This window comes from Pezoporus flaviventris, unplaced genomic scaffold, assembly GCF_033815535.1.
Source record: "Pezoporus flaviventris isolate CSIRO_AGI_PZ_B2104156 unplaced genomic scaffold, CSIRO_AGI_Pfla_v1 ptg000036l, whole genome shotgun sequence".
Classification (NCBI taxonomy): Eukaryota; Metazoa; Chordata; class Aves; order Psittaciformes; family Psittacidae; genus Pezoporus; species Pezoporus flaviventris.
This window is the reverse complement of record NW_026892584.1, coordinates 18,980,911-19,004,128: the sequence shown is the minus strand read 5'-3', so window position 1 is coordinate 19,004,128 and position 23,218 is coordinate 18,980,911. Positions and strand designations below refer to the sequence as shown.

At 36.0% G+C, this 23,218-nt stretch overlaps 1 long non-coding RNA gene across 1 annotated transcript; it reads left to right on the top strand.

Annotated features, from left to right (window-relative positions):
* Positions 1 to 909: 909 nt before the first annotated feature.
* LOC133274337 (uncharacterized) lies at positions 910 to 2,288 on the top strand. Its single transcript, XR_009745119.1, has 2 exons — positions 910 to 1,061; positions 2,072 to 2,288. It is a non-coding gene; the product is annotated as an uncharacterized LOC133274337 (long non-coding RNA).
* The last annotated feature ends 20,930 nt before the right edge of the window (positions 2,289 to 23,218 follow it).

The following is a 23,218-nucleotide window of genomic DNA, read 5'->3' as shown; positions in this document are numbered from 1 at the left end:
TCACCCATTTTTATCCTTTTAAAAGGTAGGTTAAATCTTGTATTTAATAGACATCTTGCCTAAGAAAAGGCTGCTGGAGTTTTCCAATGTTCCCATGACTTTGAGTTGTTGCCAGCTTTGCCTGACAAATAACAAGCATAGCTGCCAAAACTAAACTATAATATTGCTTTAAAGAGAGTATTATAGGTACAAGTTTTAGGTATGCACTGCTTTTCATACCTATAATACAGTTGACCATATTATGAATATTTCATTTTCATTACCATATATTAGTAAAATAGGACTTCAGAATTGTTTTGTATATCTCTCTTCAAGAATATAAACAAATAATTGTACTTTTGAACATGGATTGGCACATTATGGAAGCATCAAAAGAGTCTCTGTAAGTAAGGCTGTATTGGCACTTACACTGAAGGCAGGACTAACATTTCTCTATTCAAGGTTTAATTTATTCTCTAAATTTGTCAGAACACATTTTCAGATGACAATTGCACTTTTCATATAATTTTCTTAATAACTTTGTTTTAATTAGAAGAAAAAAAGATTTTAAGTGCACTTTTCTGAACACATTTTTACTCAAAGAAAAAAAAAAAGGTAAGGAAAAAACCTGTCTCCCTTAATTTCACACAGAGAAAGTCTTAGAGAGACCTGTTCTTTGCTTACAATTTGGAGGAGGCCAGTTTTGAAGCTTTTTCTGTATAAGTGAGAGAAATTTCATTAAGACTAACCAACTGACCTGGTAGAGCTTGACTGAAAATATTGTCCTAATGTCCTTATGGCAGCTCGTGTCTGAGGACTGCTTCAATCCATTCTCTAGGTGAAGCAAGTCAATTTTTTAAACTTTAATTTGGGTCATTTCCTAGGCTGTGAGGCTTTTATTCGTTCATCCTTTTTCTCTCCAGTGACTCTTCCTCCATGACCAGTGTTTGGACCTATTTTGATATCCTTCTGGGGAAAGAATCTTTATTAAGATGGGAGTGAAAATAACTCCTGACTCGCTGAAGTAACCTTTTTGAGGAAGAGAACCTCAATGCCATGAGTTCAGACCTTCTTCTTTTTAGGTGAGAATGCAAGCTGCTTGCCAGCTCTGTTGCATTTGTTCAGTAATGTCCAGGGGGAGTTTCAGAAGTTTGTCAGCATGTTTACAGAAATCCTTATTTTTGTCTTTTTCATCAGTTTCTGTAATTCTGCTGCAAATGTTGACTCCATTCGTCAAGGGTGGTAGGCTTTCAGTTATGTCTATAGGTGTTGATACTGCATCTGGAGTTGTGCAGGAGTCAGCTGTAGAAAAAATAACGTTGAAGACACACAAAGGGTCAGGCAACTATTTTCATTAACCTGAGACTAATTGTTCTAGTCTGAAGTAGGATTTGAAGCCACAAGGTCTGTACAAACACTCCCACTCTCCCACCTATCACTCTTCAAGTTGTCTGCATAGTTCCTGAGCTTTGAGGAGCATTTTGACTAATAGTGCTTTACACAAATGAAGTGATCTCTCACTTGAAGGAATTTAAGTAACAGGCTGCTTTCCTGCTTCTAGCAACATTTTTTTTCTCATTTTAGCATCCATTTAACAACATTCTATTCTTTGCATGAAAGGATAGCTGTTTGGATATATGCAAAGATGATTTATTGTCAGGATCATTACAGTAGTGTTAAAACCAAATAAAATTCACCAACTGGCTGTTGTCTTAAACATGTGGTATCTGAGCAATATTCTGTTCAAAGCAGAGACTTTATCTTTGTTCATATAATAAAGAAATCCTCTTTACAAATTAGTTTAGCTTGGTGTATTTCAAACTGTCATGAGCATGTCAGAAATCCAAGATTAAAACATTATATTTTACTGTCCAAACCAAGAAATAAAAGAATGAAGGGGAAATATTCTAGGAATTAAAAATATTTGACTTGTTTGAATGTACTGCCCTATGCAGTTTTTTGAAACCAACAAAAAGGCAAAAACTTTTGTGGAAGAATGTAGCAAAAATGACACAGTATTTGCATTTCTGAGTTTAGACTCATTTTATTTAACCCACCTTTTCTCTCTTGATCTGCATGGGATATTTTCCAGATATTAGCTGATGATATCCAAAGGATCTTGTTCTCTTGCTATAGAATGTGGATGACTTTCAAATAAACTCCTGGAAGTGCTAACATTGTGTGGTGAAAGAACAATGCTGGAATAGAAGGGTGAAGAAGTTCGATATCCTGGCAGTTCTGCAGTCCACCAAGTCTGTTATTTCTGTTCTGTCTTTATAATGGCTATAAAATATGATCTGGGAGTATGATGTCAATGCATCCACTTTCGATAATTGATATGATGAATAATCTCAACCTTCTGACACCTTCTGTATCTCCTTACATCTCAGGAAATTTCATTCATCAACCACATTTGAAATGTTTAAGTAATCTCAGTGATGTATGGAGCACTGAAACTCCCTTGTTAGAAATCTATGCTACTAACATTCTATCAAATTAAAAAGCCACTGAGCTCTTGTGCATAAAATTATCATAAATTATCTCTGAAGGTTCATTGCTGTTTGGAATGTTTAATTGCTCACTCAGCTGAACTTCAGCAGCTCAAGATTATTAATCAATTTGTCAGAAGGTTTCTCATAATGTCGTCTTTTATGCTGCAGTTATATGCACGGAAAACCGATGTGCAAGACAATTTTATGCAGCAAGTCAACAGTAGCCATTCATACCTTTCATAATATCCTTTTTGCTTCTGATTTCTCACAGAATACTGGGAACTTGTAATTACCTAAGCCTAATTTATTTGGATGGAAAACTAGATTCTCCAAAACAATATTTATAAGAATGGAGACAGATAGTAAGAATAGGACTTTTGAAGCCTTTAATCCTGGCTTAATGTTGATTTTTCTCATCAAAGTAAATATTTCTACTAACTGCAGTAATAGTAAAGACCTTTTGAAAATGCCATAACTGAAGTGTATGCGAACAATTATTTTTCTTAACAAAAAAATACATTTTTGCTTTAAAATAGTTTTTAATGAGAAAATTTGACTTTTAGGACATACTAAACCACTGTATTTAATGTTAATTGAAATACTTTTCATTATTTGTTTTGAAAATGTCTTTATAAATTCGTCCTTTTTATACTGTTTTCTTTATTTTGTTTTACAAGTGCAGCTGTGTATGAGACCTTACAAGAGCGGTGATGATAGTATTTCTGTTTATAAATTTTTAATTGATTAAATCTTTTAGTAGTTTTATGCTGCAGCCCTACAGAAACAGAGGACTGAAAAGAGTTTGGAATGTTTTGGAGTAATATATTTCAGGATTCTTTAAGCAACTCCAGATATTTTCTCAAGATGAAAAAGCTTCCAAATAGATAGATTGGAAATATTATAAACATTATCCACTTTCTTTTACTATATGCATTTTCATCATATTATTTCCTATGCAGGTAGGTAGAGGATGAATGCTAGCATGTAGTTTCAAGTATCTATTTGATATTAGGCATCTATGCAGTATATCACACCATGGTATAACTACCAAAAACTGAAAATTAAAGAGAGTATCAGGTTTCTTGTTTGTCAAAGTTCTCTCATAAATAATATGGAATAATAAATATATTTCTGTGTCTAAGAAATGGTTCAGGTATTAGAAATATGCTGAGAGCTACCATTATTGTTTTTTTTTACAAGTCTCTTTACTGTTATCCTTCAAAGTCTTTCTTAAAACAGATTATGTCCATTAGCAGATGATAAAATGGGAAACAAAACACCAGTACAAATACATTATATCTCTATACTTTCTGACATCTGGGGATATCAAAGCACATCACAGCAAATGCATAACAACTCCTTAGTACAGTTTCATCACCATTACCAATCTCCATTACCCATCTTCATTACACAGAATTTCTAGCACCAAGAAATAAAGATTGTCATTACCTTTGGCATTGAGTCAAACCCCAAATGATATATGGAAGATTGAGCATGAAATCTTTTGAAGAAATAGGAAGAGAAGCCAGATCCTCAGGTTCCCAATAACATGTCTTAACACATGAACTATTCCTTCATCACCCTGCTCAGCAGTGATACCTTACAGATGAACAACTGAGCTGTGATTAGATAGATCACAGACTCTTCAGTATTTGTATCTTTTTTTGTTCTTTGCACTATACAAGTCTGCCATGGCATATATTAGCACTGGGAAAATATAGCTTTGAGAAATATGGAGATGAAAATGTTTAAAGTGCACTATGAATGTGGCAGATCACAACAATTCCTAGAAATTTTCAGTTCTGTAAGGTAAGAATATATACATTTTGTGTATTTTTGCTCTTCCTTCATTATCCATTCATTGATTACTTCAAATCAACGTGGAAGTGAATGTACTATTATGGATGATCCCAGACCTGCACATACCTGGATCTTGTTAACTCATGACCTTAGTGAAAATGAACTCATCAGTAAGTATCAAGACTGTTGTAACTGTTTCCATAAATAAGTTTGAGGATCAGACACCAGTTCTGTATATTACAAAGCATCTCTGGCTTTATACAGAGAAAATGAAAGTAGTGCTGTAATTAGCTCACAAATCAATGGAAACGAATGATAACTAACATAGTCTGGATGTCATGGAAAAACAAGGATGAATAGTAAAGGATAGCCTAGTAAAATAAAGAATAAGAAACATAATAAGAGAGAGTCCTCAGCTTTACTTATCTTTATAATCTTCCTGTTAGTTTTTTCTGCTATCACAGCTCCATCCCTCTTCTCATTTAACCATGAAAGCTAGAATAACTTCTATTGTAATTCAAATATTTAGACTGACTCCCTGGTGATTAAGTTTATCATTTATATCAACTTTGAGCCTAAACCATATATTTATGTAGGTGTCAGTCTTTCCATGCCCGGAGACGTGTATGTTACAAGTAAATATTGTTGGTGCAGATGATGTTTTTCCATGTGTCAGAGCATCTAAAGTAACACACTAATGCATACTTGCATATCAGAAAGTGTTAGCCTTTGATGTACATCTTCTCAGTACATGACTCATTAATTTAATAGCTCCATTATGTTAGTCCAGGTGTGACATATACCTTAGTGTATGCATGAAAGTTTGCTATGAAAAGTTTACTTGATGTATTTAAAATCTTAAAATTTTATTGGTCATCAATTCATATATAGTTTTAGACATTAATGAGATTATTTATTTATTCTAGAAACTGAAATCTTGAACACCATATTTTAACTTAGGACAATCATTTATTTCACTGTCCATTTGAGTCAATCTCATTATTATGTACTTGTCCATGTGTATACCAATGAGCAATGACTTTCATTGAGAAAGAATAAGTAGTGACCACACAAAAATCAGTTCCAAAGAATTCGGTTCTCGGTGTCTTTTGAAACACTGTATCTCTATGCACCCTCAGAAGGCTCAGAAGAAATTGTCTATGCAGTTGATTTCTGAAGCTTGAACTTGCATGGTCCCAGACTCTCTTTGAAACTCTTACACTTGCCTTATAGTAGTACTGCATGATGGCTAAAAGGTAGCAGCTGCCTCACTGGCAGCTAAACAAAGCTAACAGAGTAGATCAGTTTCCAGCAGTAGTTATTTTAGATTTCTACGTTTAAGAGAATTAGCAAAAATAACTTGCATCTCCTATCATGGTGAAAGAGACCAGATTAATTCAGATCTCTCTGGATGATCCATGAAAAGACATAAATCAAACATTACATTTATTTTTTTTTTTTTTTTCTGGGACATGGCAAACATTACCCTTCTAAAAGCTGCAGGGACGTTATAGCGGTTTTCCATTGACACATCTTTTCTCTTTCATTCCTTTAAAATGCCTATAGCAGATAAAAATGGTCATTCCTTCATCAGATGTCCTTGGGAGGGAGTGTAGGTGAAAGAAAACTTTGCATATAGAAGAATTCTACTGGGTAATAAATCTCATGTCTGAAAGTATGGTTCTAAGAATCCTCCCGGTGATTTACAAACCCCTTCAGAAGGATGCTGATGTGAAGGGTGAGCAGGCACAGGTTATTTCTGACTGCATTCATCCCTATATCCAAAAACATTTCAACAAGCCATATTAACTTACGTGCTTAAGAACACAGAATTTTTCTTGGGTTTCTATAATGGTACTGCAGGCTACCCCTGCTAATCTTGACAGGTCGAATAGCGGTCAGTCATGAATGGTTAGCATCAGGCTGTTTAGACAGCTGGGGACATTTTCATCAAAAACTAAACCAAATATAATTGGTGGGTGAGATTCTTTCCAGAGCTTATGCTTCTTGCAAATAACATGTCTTAACAGCTAGGGATGAAGTGACAGATGGAAGTGCAGATCTTCTCACACTGATGAGGTTCCACTGTATTCATACCACCAAATTAGCAGGAACTGCATGGATGGATGAATGTGTCGCCTTTGTGGCTTCTACCACTTCTCTTCTACATATCTTATAATAGGTCATACAAAGGTGGTCCATGCCACTAGAAGTGAAAGTTAATCATATCCTTTGAGATTCCAAACCAACTCTTCTCACTGCCAGAAAGTACAACAGTGATCTCTGTGCAAAACTGATCCTGATAAGAGGCCAACCAATTGAAAATCATGCTTTAAAGCTGATTATGCCTGTTTAAGAGATACAAATAGCATGCCGGATGAACAGAAAAGCAGACAGGCTGTACCTATCTTTGTTTCCAGCTTCCACAGCTGGACAGAAACAATATGGTGCCAGTACCATTTCCTGCAGAGCTACCAACAGCACACCTTCAAGCCCTGTAGCATTCATAATGTACCTTATAGGTCTGCTGTTCTTTTCTGGCACTTCAGTATGTTGTATCAGTATATAATACTCTGCTGATAATGACTATATGGAATTTTCTGTCATCTCTGATACTCTCTAAAAGCTCTCTAAACTCTGCAATGAATAAAGGACTCAATCCTATAAAAGGATGAATTTTCTTAAACATAATTCCATTTACATTTTTTGAAAGAAGAAAATTGGCCAGGAGCACTAGTTGGACAAGTGCTCTATTGAGATCTTGATATTGTTCCACATAATAAGACATTAGTGTGGAAAGACTCCAAGCTTTCTTCTGCTGCTTATGTTATTTCAGTGGTACTTCCTTTGATTTACCCAAGGAATGTTTTGTTTCAGTTAATGTTTATGATTGGCTTCATGACCTAAGCAGCACAGAGAATGTATTGAAATATATTCTCATTGTTTGTGGGTGTTCAGTCTAATTATGTCATCCATAAAAATAAACAGTTTTGCATGTGTGCCAGAAATCAAGTTTTTATCACTGCAATTCAGAACTACATTTTCTTTCAGTTCAAGATCATTAGAAACCAAACCGAGGCAAAAATTGTTTATAAAATTTCATTAAGCCGAATTAAAAATTCTTATATGTATTGTACATATTTTAATAATATAAAAAAATTTCTTTCCTTTTCCCTAAAAAAGGGGATATATTTTTTAAAGAAATCAGATTAATACACCTAATAAAATAAATGGATCCTTTACAGGGCAGAATTGAACAAGCTTCTCTTTCTTACAAATAAGTGCTCATGCTTAATACCTCTGTCATTCTGGGAGAGGTGTCTTTTTACCATAGAATCCTGGAATAGTTAGTGTTGGAAAGGACCTTAAGATCATCGAGTTCCAACCCCCCTGCAATGGGCAGGGACACCTCACACTAAAGCATGTCACCCAAGGCTCTCTCCAACCTGGCATTGGACGCCACCAGAGATGGAGATTTCACAGCTTCCTTGGGCAACCCATTCCAGTGCCTCACCACCCTTACAGTAAAGAACTTCTTCCTTATATCCAATCTAAACTTCCCCTGTTTAAGTTTTAACCTGTTACCCCTTGTCCTGTCACTACAGTCCCTAACGAAGAGTCCCTCCCCAGCATCCTTGTAGGCCCCCTTCAGATGCTGGAAGGCTGCGACAGTCTGAGCAGTCTCAACTTTCTCAGCCTGTCTTCATACGGGAGGTGCTCCAGTCCCCAATCATCCTTGTGGCCCTTCTCTGAACTTGTTCCAACAGTTCCATGTTCTTTTTATGTTGAGGACACCAGAACTGTACACAATACTTCAAGTGAGGTCTCACAACAGCAGAGGGGCAGGATTTTATGCTGGTACAGGGAGACCTCTCTGTATTGATGGTCTCACTCAAGTACAAAGTACAGGATTAATGTTATGTGATGACTTGGATATAAGATATGTATTTTTTGGTTCTCAAAACTTTTTTAACATAAAAATAGGAGATGGGTGTGGGACGTCCCACCACTGACATGCTTGATCACTGACACACTTGACTAATATGGAGCAAAATAAACTTCTAGAAGTATAAAAATAGCTATCTTCACTGCTAAATAGTTTTGGGAATTTTTTAAGAGACTGGAAGGTATGATTACATTTATAAACCTCAACATTTCTTATATCTGGTTGGTTGTGTTAATGTCATTTTTCATACCCAAGAAATATACCCAACTGAAGATGAATGTTAAACAAAGAAGAGGAAAAAGAAAATAATTTTATTCAGTGTAAGATTCTTCTGCTGCTAGCTAAGTAAATAATTTCTTTACACAATATATTTCCAGCTTCTATTCAGTCTGTCTATATCACATGGCCAATTTCTTAAATTTGTATTAAGAAAAACATCCTAGGGAAAGAACTGCAGAAGTACAGTAACAGTCTTGGGCATCTGCAGTGAACAAAAGAAGAGAGGTGTTGAAGCTTGAAAATCCTTGAAAACAAGAAAGCTTTTAGCCTAATACAACATAATGTGGCATTCTGCAGATGGATTAATATTAGCGAGGTAGCCAGAATAAGTAAAATGTTAAAGAGTTCTCTGTTAATACATGAGACAAGTATGGTTGTCAAGAAGGACAGAAAGAGGAAATTATTTAAAATGAAATAATCTGAATTAAGAAATTATATTTTCAAAACGTGTAGACAATATGTAGGCAAGGGTAGAATTCTGATGACAACTGTGACTGATTATATAGAAAGACAGCAAACTTCAGTAAATGTACTCTCCTAACCTGGTGTGTATGCCAATGTGAAATATATTAAAACCAACAGCAATAACAGAATCAGAAAGACAAAATGAAATTGTGACTTGTCAATCTCCAGTTCTAGGAAAGCTTTAAAACACAACATTGCAAAGGCAATTTTATTTTAGCAATATTTTTACTTATGTATGGATTCATCCTTATATGGAACTTGATTTACAATTTTGTTTTCAAAGATCAGAATAACAGAATTGCAACATAATATAGACAACAGAAAACAATCTTTCATCTATCTTCTTCATTGAAAGATATTTATGTAACATTTAGTGATGTTGTAGGTGCAAATTTAAGTCTAAATTAAAAAATGGGGCTTATTCTTTGTTTGTTTCATTGGCTGGTTGGTTGTTTTTTTTTTTACCTTGAGCACAAATAAAACCTACTGTGAAAAAATCACAGGTTTTCTCCTGAACACCACTAAATCCCAAAGTATGTTGCCTTTTGACAATTGTGAACATGCTCTTAAACTTGACAGAAGAGATAATTACATTTCTGTTTTATCCACTGAAGCACTTTACTTTAAAAATAGCAAAATATATGTTAATTCTGTTCTTTTACTGTCACAAAGTGCATGAAGGTATCATGAAAACAACATATTTCTGAATGTTATCTGAGTTGCACTTTGAGTAACAGCTATATACTTACTATCTATGCCATTTTACTGTTGCCTTCATCCAACTGGTTCCTCCAGGCACAATCACAACACAAATATTATCTGTTATTAATGTACATAAGTGATAAAGTGATAGTAATGAGCAGTGATACATATACATGCATACTATGCATATGCACATTGCATTCTATTTGGAAAGCTCCAATTTAATGCTAAAATGCAACCACCTCAGTGGTGAAAGTCAACAGCTATTTAAATACAAAAACAATTTAAACAGGAATTGAAGATTATTATATGCAACTGAAAGAGTAGGTGGAACTACAGTTCAATCAATGGCACAGTTCTGTTCTAGGAAAAAAAAGCTAACTCTTAGGTTATATTGCCATTGCGCTTTTCCCTTTGTAGATATACAATGAAAAATGCCCTTGGCAATAATTAAGTATCTTTATATCAGTCTGACTCAGAGACAGGACAGTATTTTTAAATAGCTATGTCTCTGTTCATAAATTACACTTTATACATACTGTCTCACCATAAAAATTACAAAAATTTCATTGCTTGATAATTTGGTTTTTACATATATTTGGGTAAGAAGGTATTTGTTTTTATTGAAGGTTTTTGTTTGTTTGTTTATTACCATTGCTTTTTGAAAAAGACCGTAACAAATGTCAGTCTGAATTCTCTCTGAAATGGTTTTCATTTTTTGGCTTACACAAGCAGAAAAAAAAAAAAAGGAAGCTTTTGTTGAACAGATATAACTGAAAAAAGATTAACATGTTAGATTCCTTTTAATCAAAAATAATTTTTATTTCATAATTTTAATTCCAACAGGTCTGACTGTGGCCAGTAGTTTGGCAGTTGCAAAAAGTTACAAATCATCAGTAACAATAGTTGTTCAAAGTACACTAAGTGATTAGAAAATGAAAAACACGTATTGAAGATTAAGTCCTGTTAAGTAATGTATGGGAAGTGTTGCTTTTTGGAGCCTTGTTTTAATGATTTCAAAGGAATATTTTGGAGGGCAATCCAGCTTGCCTAAGAAGTGTTAATTAGTTTTGAAGTTAAACTCCACAGCCACATGGCTTTTGTTAATTTATTTTATGTATTTTGATGAAAAACAACAACATAAAACCCCCACGATTTAAATGTGGCCAGCCTGTCTTTTGGTGAGATTCACATAAGTGTAACACATAAAGAATTCAGGAGAAATCCTAACCCCACTGGTGAAAATGTTTCCACTGTGTTCAACAGTGTCAGGATTTCATCCCTGATACTTGCAATATGACGATTAGCAGATTTTTGTGATACATAGGTAGATGTGCCCTTAGTCTGTTTTTCAGTTGTAATTCTGTCTAGTTTGTTACTTACAATTATATGGCAACACAGTAACTTCTGAGTCACTCAGGGTATAATTAAGCACAGGAAGAAGGGAGGAGCTGTTAAAGTCTTCTCTCAGCAGCCAGTATAGCTTGCAAACTTGAATTAATCTCAGTCTCTTTAAGAAGATGTTGATCCAGGGTGTTCATTCGGAACTTCTTTGTAGATACATGAGCATGTTTGAAATAAGAACTTGACACTTCAGAAATTATTTCTTTTTCTTTGCATTTTAGAGCTTTCAAAATCCAGACTTACTTGCAATGCTGCTTAAAGAACAAGGCTGAAGAGATAATCCAATGCTTGAAAATGCTACTTGCTTCCACTCCGTATCAGAATTAAAAAGAATGGCTTTTTTCTCACAACTTTTACATAGATGAAAGGAACAAGACAGATTTCCTTTAGCTTCAGGAAAATTTGATCCTAGAAAGCAACTCCAAACAAAATCTAAGTTCTCAGGTTCAACAATAATTCTACCATGAACTGTTAAAATTACTTTACTTGTAATACTAGTGTACGTGGCACAGAATTTGACACCATAGCTGTTGTGCTAAGGAATACAGGTTAACCTGATGTAAGGGTAGTATTTTAACCTGGGAGGTTATTTCAAATTATTCAGCCATAACTGAAAAAGCAATTTAGTCTTCATTATGTTCTTGTTAGGAAAGCAACTACCGGAAAACATTAGACACAGTAATTGCTAACCCGGCTCAGACTTGGAGCCTGTTTGGTCTGAGAAGCTATTTGCACTGTTTTATCAGTCATATGAAAGAAGAACTTTATGCAGGTGGAGGACTTAAGATCTTGTACAGAAGCTGTTTTAAACCCTGAAAAATTGCTTAAAATGCCTTTTTTTTGTTGTTGTTTGTTTGTTTGTTTTTTTTACATTATACAGCCATTTGTTCTTATTGTCTGTAAAAATGCCCTCTCCTTTTTTAAATCAAGTTTCTTCTGGTAGTGGTTTCCCTAACCTACCTATAGATATACCAGTCAAGAGTACTGGTTTTCAGGTTTGCCATGTTAGTTCTGGTGAATGGTATCACTCACTAAATTACATTGTTTTTCAAATTCTTGACTCCATTCATTTGCAAGCTGAACCACTTAGTTTGAAAGTGTCAGTGAGTGGTAAGAGATATGGAACCATAAGTGACCCCAGGGTGACTATGCCCTTGCCTATTGGCTCTGTGCCACAGGGTCTGGACACAGTGGGGCCCCTTAGCAGACCCCAGCACTGGGGGTCCTGCTCGTGCACTCCAGGACATGACCAACCACTGCTTGTTCACTTTCTGTGAAAAGTAAAACATTTGAATGCTTGCCATGTTAGGAAAAGTCAGGTCTTACGCATTGCTAACACAGTCCATCTGATCTTCGGTATAGGTATGTAGATGCAAGAACAGAAACCATTTGAAGTATGTAGTTGTCAGGTACCTGCAATATTAAACATTGGTAAAGTAAAAGTATAAGCAAAAAATCCTTTCTCAGGATAACTCCAGTATGTAAAACTGCTCATCTGGTTAACTTCAAAATTTCTGAGACTACTGAGACTTTGCAATAATAATTGATACTGAAGCAACTGAAATAAAATACTTTTGAGATTGCATTTCTAATACTAATTGGATGTCTTACGGATAACTGATTTTTGAATGTCAGTATATGTTGTCTGGTTTTTTTTTAATCTGATTATTTGGTCATAATTCAATATAGAATAAGGTCTTCTAAATTTGGATGAAACTACGGAAGACACTGACAGTGAGTACCAGAAGGATAAGCTTATAAAAGTTTTCTGCTATACTTTAAAATGGAGACCATACTAAGGTTACATTTGTAAATATTTTAGAAGAGGAAGTATGATTAATCTGAATGATATAATTAAAATCATTGTAAATGCTTGTCAGATCCAACTAAATGAAATGTTTCTAATAATTATAATAATTTAAAATATACTCATTTGTATTGTTTTAAACATCTATGTTGTATACCATTCACATTTGTAATATAGTAGTGGTAACTTTCAATATGAATCAGTGGCCTTCATTTTTGTATACAGCATTTCCGTATCTCTTTTGCTCTTTCTCTCTCCTTTGCTTCCTCCCCCCTCACCCATCGCAGCTCTTGTGATATTTGTTGGTGATGATATGAGTTTCTTTCAAACTGGTTGTCCTGGGTTAGGCTGTAACAGTGGTTCTGAGTTGCCAGCAGGTGTTAAACCACAACACCTGTGGTTCTATGCTCCTACCAAATGAGGACATATTCTCAGAGACCCCAGGCACACCACAGAAATTCCCTGTGGTAGAGACTGCTCACAGCTACTCTGCAGTATGTTGCAATGCTGCAGCACAGTGAGGGATCCCACTATCTGTTTTCTCATACAAGAAGGGGCCCAGTTCCCACCATACACAGAAGTTTGTAACTCTGCTGACTACTGCTTAGTTACTCTTAATCTGTAGATGGGAATACATAAGAAGTTGGTTCCATCTTTGAAGGCCACTTCCAACCCAAGCCATTCTAGAATTACATGATCTTCTGATGAGATGAATACAAGCACAGAAGTGTAGCGATTCCACTAAAAGGTAGTTTCTGATGGGGATATAGCAATACAGCATGTTGTAGTGTAACAGTGAGCAATAATGAACAATTCTGAAGGTATATGGACTAACTTTAGAGTGAAAAGAGTGAAAAGTAGCCTGGTCAGGGGCACACAAAGTGCTAATGAACTGCCTGAGGGAGAACTTCTTGAGAACTTAACTACTGACTTCTGAAGTTCTTCAAACAGCACAGAACAAGTCTGGGTACTGCCAGAGAATGTTTCCCAGGTAATTGAACAACAGGAATAAGACAGAGCATGGCCTGGGCTTTCCTTTTACATTCTGAAATCAAGATTTCACTCAAAGAATAAATAACAAAGGTGATCCCAGAAAAAGAGATACAGCCCTACAAAACTGGCTGTCTGCTACCAGATGTCAGCTGTTGTCTGTTTTGTTGCTTGTTATTTGATCAGCAACATCATTCAGGAGAGAGTTTATGCCTTAGTGACTACCTTTAGGGAAGTCACGCAGAGATAAAACCTCTATTCTTCATGTCCAGAAAACGTCTTTCTTGTTAAAGCAGAGAAATGCTGTGGAAAGTTTCAGTAAGATTCATCTTACCTAAGTTTAGCCTTCACATATGTCAGAAATGAAAATATTTCTTTGTTAAGGTAAGGCCAGACAATTCAGTAAACTCTTTATGTTAGTCCCTGGCACAGAGCATTTAGTGACTCAGCTGTAGCAACACTACAGTTAAAAGAAGCAAACAGTTCTCTACTGTAAATTTGGGCCTGTCTGCCCCAAGTATCCAGCTGCTAAATGAAGTTTACATTAATAAAATGTTTGCCCCTACCCAAGGGCTTCCTGAGTAGCCTGTATAAAGAACTCCGGAAAAATGAAGAGTAGATTTGTTCCTAGCAGGCAGGAAGGAAGTTGTCAGGCGGAAAGAGGATATGGACCTGTTTGCATGCAAGGGTCAGTATTTGGTTGCTGGATATTTCCTCTGTGTCCACACGACAAGAAAACCCTTAGTTTCCTGCACTGGACAAATAGCAGGAAAGGGTGTGAGAGTTATTGAATGACATTGTCATCTTATAGTCTCATCAGTGAGGAAGGCTGCTTATCAAAACTGCTAGCAAAGAACTGAATTTCTGGACTAGACATAAGCAGCTGAAATTGCTAAGGGCTTCTTACTTAATTTCTTTAGCTCAATTCAGTTAGCATGCTGTGCCATTCTTTTCTATAAATTCATTAGTTTCTGACAGCTTTTTATTCATCAAATTACTTAAACTGGGTATGGAAAATACCTACGGAATTGTAAAATATCTACAGAATCAAACCTTAATAATTGTGTTCTAAACAGGGATGTGAAAGACTTCAAAGGCCAAAAGTTTTAAGAATCAGTCTCTTTGGAGTTTTTCTTCTGTTGATGTTTGGGCTTTTTTTTTTTTTAAATTAAAACTGTTAAGACATTGAAGACTGGCAGTAATCTACCCATTTGCTTGTTTGTGTTGAAAAGATGAGTGTACTGATCACCAGCCAATAAATAAAACATATCTGGAAATGTTCAGTCTCATGTTAAATACTTAAAAACTTGACTTATTCCACTCAGGTCAGAGAGGTTATTTGTGCTAGTCCAAATTTTTCTGTGCTTGTAGTAAAGATCATATGATTAAACCTGCAAAAAAAGTGGTTAAACTGTCTCTCAATATTAATTTAACTGTGCAAATGATTTTCTGCAGAATTTCATTCACAATCCTTCTGTCTGCCCTGTTCAAACCCTTCAGTTTTGTTTGGGTTGGTTTTGGTTATTTTTTTTACATACCTATTTATAAAAGACGTTCAACTGTAAAATACAAAGACTTGGAACAGTACAGAATTTGCTTCTGAGGCAAATCATCAAAGAAGAGATCCAAAGCTGTCTGGATCTGCTACATTTTTTATTTCAGACTTTCTAACCTCATCAAGTAAGAATGGTGGGAATATGTGTGTAACATGAAGCTATAATTCTGATTTGAGTTGTTGCACACAATAGACAGGGCAAGCTAATATCAATTTTATATCATTTAAATAAAAAATTGATATAACTCTTAATAGAGCACAAACACAACATTTCCTTGTGGTATTGGACAGTCATTTGTATTTGCTGAATGCTAACTTACAGAGCTGGGATGGAGGTGGCTGTGGAACATAACACAATGTACTCCTTAAATGTGTTTTCACACACATACATGTACACACATATGCGTATTTATAGCATTAATCTACATAATGGCAAACAGACTTCAGAAAGTTGCAGGAGGGTCATTCATTTACAGCAGATGAGGCAAGGCAGGAACATGATGAATTGGTTTGTAGGCCCTGAACTGCAGGGAACTCTGGGCTACACAGGGGATCTAGTTCAAAAGAAAAAAAAAAAAAGGAGAAAAGGATGATGGAACAAAATATATTCCTTTCTTTGTTGTCTGATGCAGTGTTTTCTCTGACACATACCATTTAACTGAGAAATGTTCCTGCACAATCATAACTTTTAATGTGCATGGTATGATAAACATTGCATTTGCACCACTTCATCACTTCCACCACTACTGCAATAATAAACAAGTTCTCTTCAGTTATTTTGTGTTAACTAATCTGACATCACATGTACTTTACAATTACATATATGGCCAGCATCATTTGTACCTTAGACAGTCTTAAATATTGATAGCATGGTATGTGACGGAATTATTTCACTAAGTAATATTAAGAAGACATGTTGTTTTGTTTTATCATTTATACCATAAGATGTCCTGTTCCTTTCTGCCACAAAGATACTAGGCAAGCTAGTTAATAAGGATTTAATTCATAGCTAAATATAAGGATTTCATTTACAGAACAAATCTTTCACAGCATAGAATTTCCCTAAACCTCATCATGTTTAACTGCCATTCAGGGCAAATAAATTAACTTTTATCTTAGATTAATAAAAAGAAAAAGCTGTACTGAGTAAAGTAGATGTACAGTACTTTCTATGAGAACGCCATAGCACAGGTGGTGATTCATTCAAGTGTAAATCTCCACAGAGAGAATGAGTTCTGAAGTCTTTTAGAAAAGAGGAAGAACTTGAGAATGCAGGGGGAAATATCTTACTCTTTTATATCTACCATCTTGAATCATATCAGTGTGTTTCCTCCCTACCTTCACAAAGTCAGTGGCGAAACAGAAGACCTGGTATATCAAAGAGTCATTGCAACTTTAAAATTGCACATGCTTCCTTTCCAAGCTGATAGCCTCCAAAGCATCAGAGACAGGCACAATGTTATCTTCACTGCTACTCTGAAAATTTAATGTGGCTTTTTCATAATGGCTGGATAGGAAAAAATGTATTGGCTAAGGGAGAGATTCTTCCAGCTCTGTTTTGAAAAAAATTGCAACAGATCAAAATCAAGGTAACCCCTGCAGCTAGCCCTGATCCTTTGGAAACCGACATAAATCACACCAATTTTGTTGTGTTATGATTTATCTTAAGTAGAAAGGCAACTGTGTCTTTCCAGACTAAGTTGTGATTATAAGAACTCTTCCCAGGGCTTCAAGAAAATGACTTGAAGGGGGGGGGGGAGGGCATTGAGGGAAAAAAGGGGAAAGGGGAGAGGAAAGATAAAAAAAAAAGAAAAAGGAAGAAAGAAAAAAAAGAAAGAAAGAAAAAGAAAGAAAAGAAAGGAAGAAAAGAAAAAGAAAGAAAGAAAGAAAGAAAGAAAGAAAGAAAGAAAGAAAGAAAGAAAGAAAGAAAGAAAGAAAGAAAGAAAGAAAGAGAAAGAAAAGAAAGAATTAACCATCTTAAAAGCAGAAAAGATCTGCGCATAAATGCCACAAGCTGATAAGAACAGCAACTTGACAAAGAAGAAAATCAGCCACATTACAGAAATAATTTTTGCAGACCAAAAATATGTAAAGAGGAAAAGCTTGGCCTGCTGGAAAAAAATATAAAGCTCTCCCCAGGAAATGAGTAACAGCTCATGGACTGTTCTTGTTCCAGGGCTGTACCTTGAACTTTATGAATCTCATTTGCTTGGAATGGTGAGTAGAGTCTTAGCATTATTAACAGTATTACAACATACTAATTCTGATAACCAAAAAGAAAATTCTAGACCAGTGAAAGAGCTCAGTTTTCTTAACATAAGCACTGTGACTACTCATTAGTTAAGTAAAATAATTTGTGTTTTCAATGGACCTTCCCAGAAAAATTAAGTTCTCCCAATTTCTCTGTCATTTTCCTCATACAATAAAACATCTAATTGTTCCTATTCTACAGATGAAGAAACTGAGGCACAGAGACTTGTTTTACAAAAATGCAGGCATTTGGGAATTGGAAACCAGGCTTAGAACCTGAGTTCCCTTGTTTCTAGTAAAAAAGTCTATCCAGTGGGCCACACTTCTTCCTATAGTTGACACTCTACACAGCTGCTATACAATGTCAGTTGGGGTTTTATTTTTCATTAGTTTGCATGCCATCTGTCCTGTGAGTGAAAAACAAGAAGCTATTTAAACATTCCTCTCCACTGATCTCTTTCCTTCCTTCCGTCCACCAATGGGCTGCGGAACAGAGTGGTTTTTAAAATTACAGTTTACATAGATGCATGGATATGCACACAACTTAGGACAATGTCCCTTAAGAATCATGTGAGCACTTTGAAAAAATGCCTTTTTCAAGTAAAATATGGTCAGGTTAGGAAACCAATCACATTATACAGTATTGCATTACTCTATATACTCATGCAATATGCCACTCACTCTTTTTCTGCCTGCTCCCTTACTTTCTTTTTCTCCCTCTCTCCCTCACTGTCTGTATATCTCTCTCTCTCTCCATTCCGGCTCCTCTCCCTCTCAGTAAGCATATTTGCTTTATTGAGTCAATGAATGTGGCAAAAGACATGCAAAACAACTATTGGATCACAGAATCCTGTCCCCTTGCCACTGCAGGATATACCTGTAATCCCTACACAGCAACAGGATCTGATATACTTAACCTCGGAGTTTGTCAGACAAGCTGTGGCCATTATTGCTATGAAAATTTGTGTATCATTTCCTTGCTGCTTATCTTTTATTTCTGTAGTAGGTTAGGGACTGAAGATGTTAAGAAAAGGAGATACATATCCATGCCTTATCATGGCCACCAGACAAAATAGGTAAGGTGAATACAGCTGAGCTGTGAATATATACTGCTTTTTTGCTGACTTTTCTATAGCGGCTGTAAGCTGTAGCAAAGAATAGAATAGTGAGCTATGGGTAAAATCTGTAAAAACTCTTCCTCATACGCTTTGGGCCTTTTTCTCCTGCTGTACACAGGCAGCCCTAAGTGTATTGAGGAAAGGTGAGTAATTTTCCAGTGGAGACCAAAGACAAACATAAGGCAGGTGCAAAGTACAAACCTTGATGCATACTGAATGTGGATGGAGTGCAACCCAATGTGTCTTGGGAGAGGGTTTACAAAACTTTCAAGTACTCAGAGAGACAGGTAAATGGGTGCAGCCAAAAGGAAAAGCTGTTGTAGCTGTGTATTCTTAAAGAGGGTATAAGGGTGCACATTGATCCTGGTATATCACTTAGGAGCTACTGACGGAAGAGACTGCCTTTTGTTTAATCAAGATAGTATGTTTTCAGTACAGCCTTGTCCAAGACCTGTCTTCTACTTTGAAAGCTGTTTTCTGCTTTTTGGAAATACCTGGCTTTTGCTGGATACTTGGCAAAATCTGACTTTCTACAGGCATTTGGCTAAAAATGTACATTAAAAAAAATCTACATTTAAAGGGGAAAAAAAGGGTCCTACATGTCCTGGGTTTGTTTAAATTCATGATCTTCTGAGAGTTTCTTTTCAATGCCTGACGAGCTGTTATCGATATATGACTGATAGAGGTTTATGTTATCAGTGACTGATTCTCAGGGAGCTGAACCTCTGCAGCTCATACTGACTTTCATGCTGCTTGGGACATATCAAATCCTTATGAATCTTGATTTACCTTTAGAATCATGTAATTCGTGTTAACAGTTCTCGCATATTCTGTAGCAGTGGGATATGGAGTGACTCTCTGGACTTCCAACTTCTAAATTTGTTTCAGTAAGAACTTCTGGTTTCATTAAGATCTTTTGATTTCTTTCAAATATAGCATGATAACCAAATATATTTTTCAGCTATTGGTATAAATAAACAATACTAAGAAGCCATGTAATTAGTATTGTTCCCAATTATCAGAAGACATTGTGTACTCCAGTTTACCATATTCCCTTTAGCTGGCTCTGTGATCTGCCAGATCTCATAGAAATACCTGTTGTTAGCTGTGATGTAAGTTTTTTTATTATATTCTAAGCATATATTTTACTGTAATGTCCTGTATTATGAGTTCGGATTGCTTCTGGAAGTAATTACAGTTTATTTATTATATCCTTGGTTCCAAACAGAAATATTACATATGATGAGAACTTTTCAGAGCTTGTGAACCAATTTGATTCTGTTCTGGCTTTTCAAATACTGTTAGTTGTGAGGAGCAACCCCTACGGCCATTTAAAGGGAAGGTGAAACGGAAATAATTTTAGGGTTTTTTGTAGGACATTTTTCACAGTGGGGTCTCCAACAATTTCATTTTCTTAAGTTTATGCCAATACCTTCAGCCAAACCATAAAGCTTTTGTCTGACTTTAGTGCTGATCTCTGAAGAGAAAATTTTTGGCTGACAAGGAAGACAATTTAAAACTTCACAAAATTTGCTTGTCTGGAAGGTTGCACTAGGGGGAAACAGTCTAGACATCAAACCCATCTTGTCGGGACTGGTTTTTCTTCCCAGGCTCTACTTGTGGCCTTTTTTCTACTTCCCATTTTTTGAGGCTTTAATCTTCCTTTCAGGTCAAGTGACCATGCATTATCCTGTGTCTTTCCCAGTCTTCTTCTAAGTGTGGCATCTATGAGACTACGCCTTACTCACACTTATTTTTGAGAGCTTTTTACAATATACTTAATCCTCTTCTTCCATTTCTAGTTTACATAAGCAAATTTATGTGTTTCCTTTATCTCCTTCAAGGGTGAATATATTGCAGAGGAAACCTCCCAAAATAAATCATAACTGAATCATTTCAGTTTAGCTGCTAGAATCTTGGGTGGCCCTGTGGTTTGCATGTCAAGATATTCGCACATCCTTAGTATGATAAGAGATGTACAAACAGCTACACCCACACTACCCAGGGATGATTCACTTTACGGAAAGGAGGGGACGTTCCCGCAGCTGTCCTCCTGAGGGGGATGTACAACAGAAAAACACATTTAATCACCACAGAAGTTCTGCTAGTGGAAGTTGCAAGAGGGCATCTGGATTGGTGTGTCCCCTGGCTGCCCTGACCACATCCCATTACACACAGTACTGTGCTCTTTAAGCGGCTGTCCTAGCAGTTTCTGTTGCCTCAGTATTATTGGTTGTAAGGTATTTCTGCTGCTGAAGGCCATCTCAAGGAAAGCTCCTTTCACTTCCCGCTCTCAGATGTTTGGCACAGACCCAAAAAGTATATGGTTGCCCTGCTAATTAGAAGATGCTCAGATGTGACTAGTGCTGTTTACTGTGCATCCAGTTCTTGATGAACCAATGAATGCAAATGATAGCAAAAACACAGTAAAGATGTGACAGGGATAATTCCCTTGATGAAGACTTGACAGATATGTAAAGAACTCTAAAACATTAAATTTAAAATAATTAGGCTCTTTGATTAAACAAACAATCAATCAAATTGCTCTTTTATTTTATTCTTTCTTTCAAAAATAGCACTTTTAAACAGCAGATTATTTGGGGTTTTGTAGCCTTACCAATAACATATATTGAAGAGTGTTTTAACTCAGTTAATTCTGACAAATAGTACAACTGGGAGGCAAGTTTTAAAGATGGAAAAATAAATCCTCATTAAAAACCAAAATGGCACTTAGACTCCCAACCGATTTCAAGGTGACAGTGCCAAATCTTTTACCTTCTTCCAGCTCTTTGTTTTTCTGTTCATTCCACATCACAGAGCAACTATAGCAATGTTAAATGGATAAGGCCAGAGCCCATTTAGGAGTGAATGAGCTACAATTTACAGCTTGTGGGTCATCTCCCCTATAAATCCCAAGATCTGCTTTTGAATATAGAGAAATAGAGGAGAGAAAACTGAGGAACATTCTCTCATAACAGCATTCTTTCTGTTACAAAGGTAAAAATATAGATGCAACCCACACTGCTTTGGTGTGGATTTGAAGTCATGGAATTGAATTAATAACATTTATTGTTAACTTTTTTTGCCATTGCTGGGAAAAAGTAGTGACTAGGTGATGAACCTGAATTTTGGCAGAGACTTGTGGGGTTATTGTCTGTGTTCACTATAAACTGTGGCTTCTGTTCTCTTCGCAGTGCCTCTCCTACTAAAGGAACTGTGTAACTGTAAGGAATCTGCCTAGGAGCCATAAGTCTTTAGAGGCAAGTCTTCTATTGTGTACTTTTATAAGCAAAGTAGAGAGTTTGGTCTCTTAACAAAAGCTCCGTCGTACTCTGAAGAAATTTCTCAGGCACACAGACTGCATGGGAATCTGGCTCTAGTTTCAGTTAGGTTTTTCTATTGCTTAAACTTAAGCAAATCCTAGGATCAGGTTACTGATTCTTTTTTCTTTTAAAAAATACTGTATTTTACTTCACTAAATTTTGCACCTGAAATGCTTGTGCAACTGATCTCTGAAAGAAAATAAAAAATCACAACTTCTGTGATCACAGAAAGCATGAAGAGTTTGGAATAAAAATGCTATTCAAAATGAGAGGAATACCTTGACTCAGAGAGCCAATTCACCAACCGCATAGTACTCAATAAAGCCAAATTTATCAATGGAAAATTATACTAATGTTATGAGCCATGAACTTTCATATTTAACACAACATCAAATTGTGTCACTCTTTTCATGCTGTGTGAACTGAATGGAAAAATATAGTAAAGGGTTACAGTTATTATAATAATTATGTGTATAGCAGATAATATTTGCAACTGCATGCTCAGAAAAGCAGGTAGCAACCATAACCCACAATTAGGTGTTTAGATGTGAACTTTAACTAAGGCTTGTGTGATCAGAGTTAGAATTTGAATTATGCTACTGAGTGTATGCAGACAAGACACAATCTATATTTATTCTCTTAAACATTGCTGATGAGATCAGATGAGATTAGATTATGGACATCCCTGAAGCACCAAGTTTTAAAAATGTTGTTTTCATACACAGCCAGATCTGGCAGTCTCCCAAACAGACCCCATCCCTCTCAAGATAAAGAGAGCCTTGAGGCTCTGACAAAGTCCTACTGTCCTGGGAGAAGATCTGCAGATCCAGAGATGGTCAGCAAGAGATATAAAAGTTCAGAAATAGGATTAAAGTGCATATTGCTTAGTGCAAGTCTGTGGGAAATACTAATTTACAGTTGGAGATCTAGCAATCCTCTGGTGTGTACCCTCTTCTCTTGAGCCATTTTTCAGTTTGGGGAGCTTGGTTGCTTTGGCCCCTTTTTGGTCAAAGCAGCAGCAAATGTTAGGACAAGAAAATTTTGCCTTTCTTCTGTCCCCCCACTGTCAGCAGGGGTGGTGATTAGAGCATCTTCTCCCTTTTTCTTA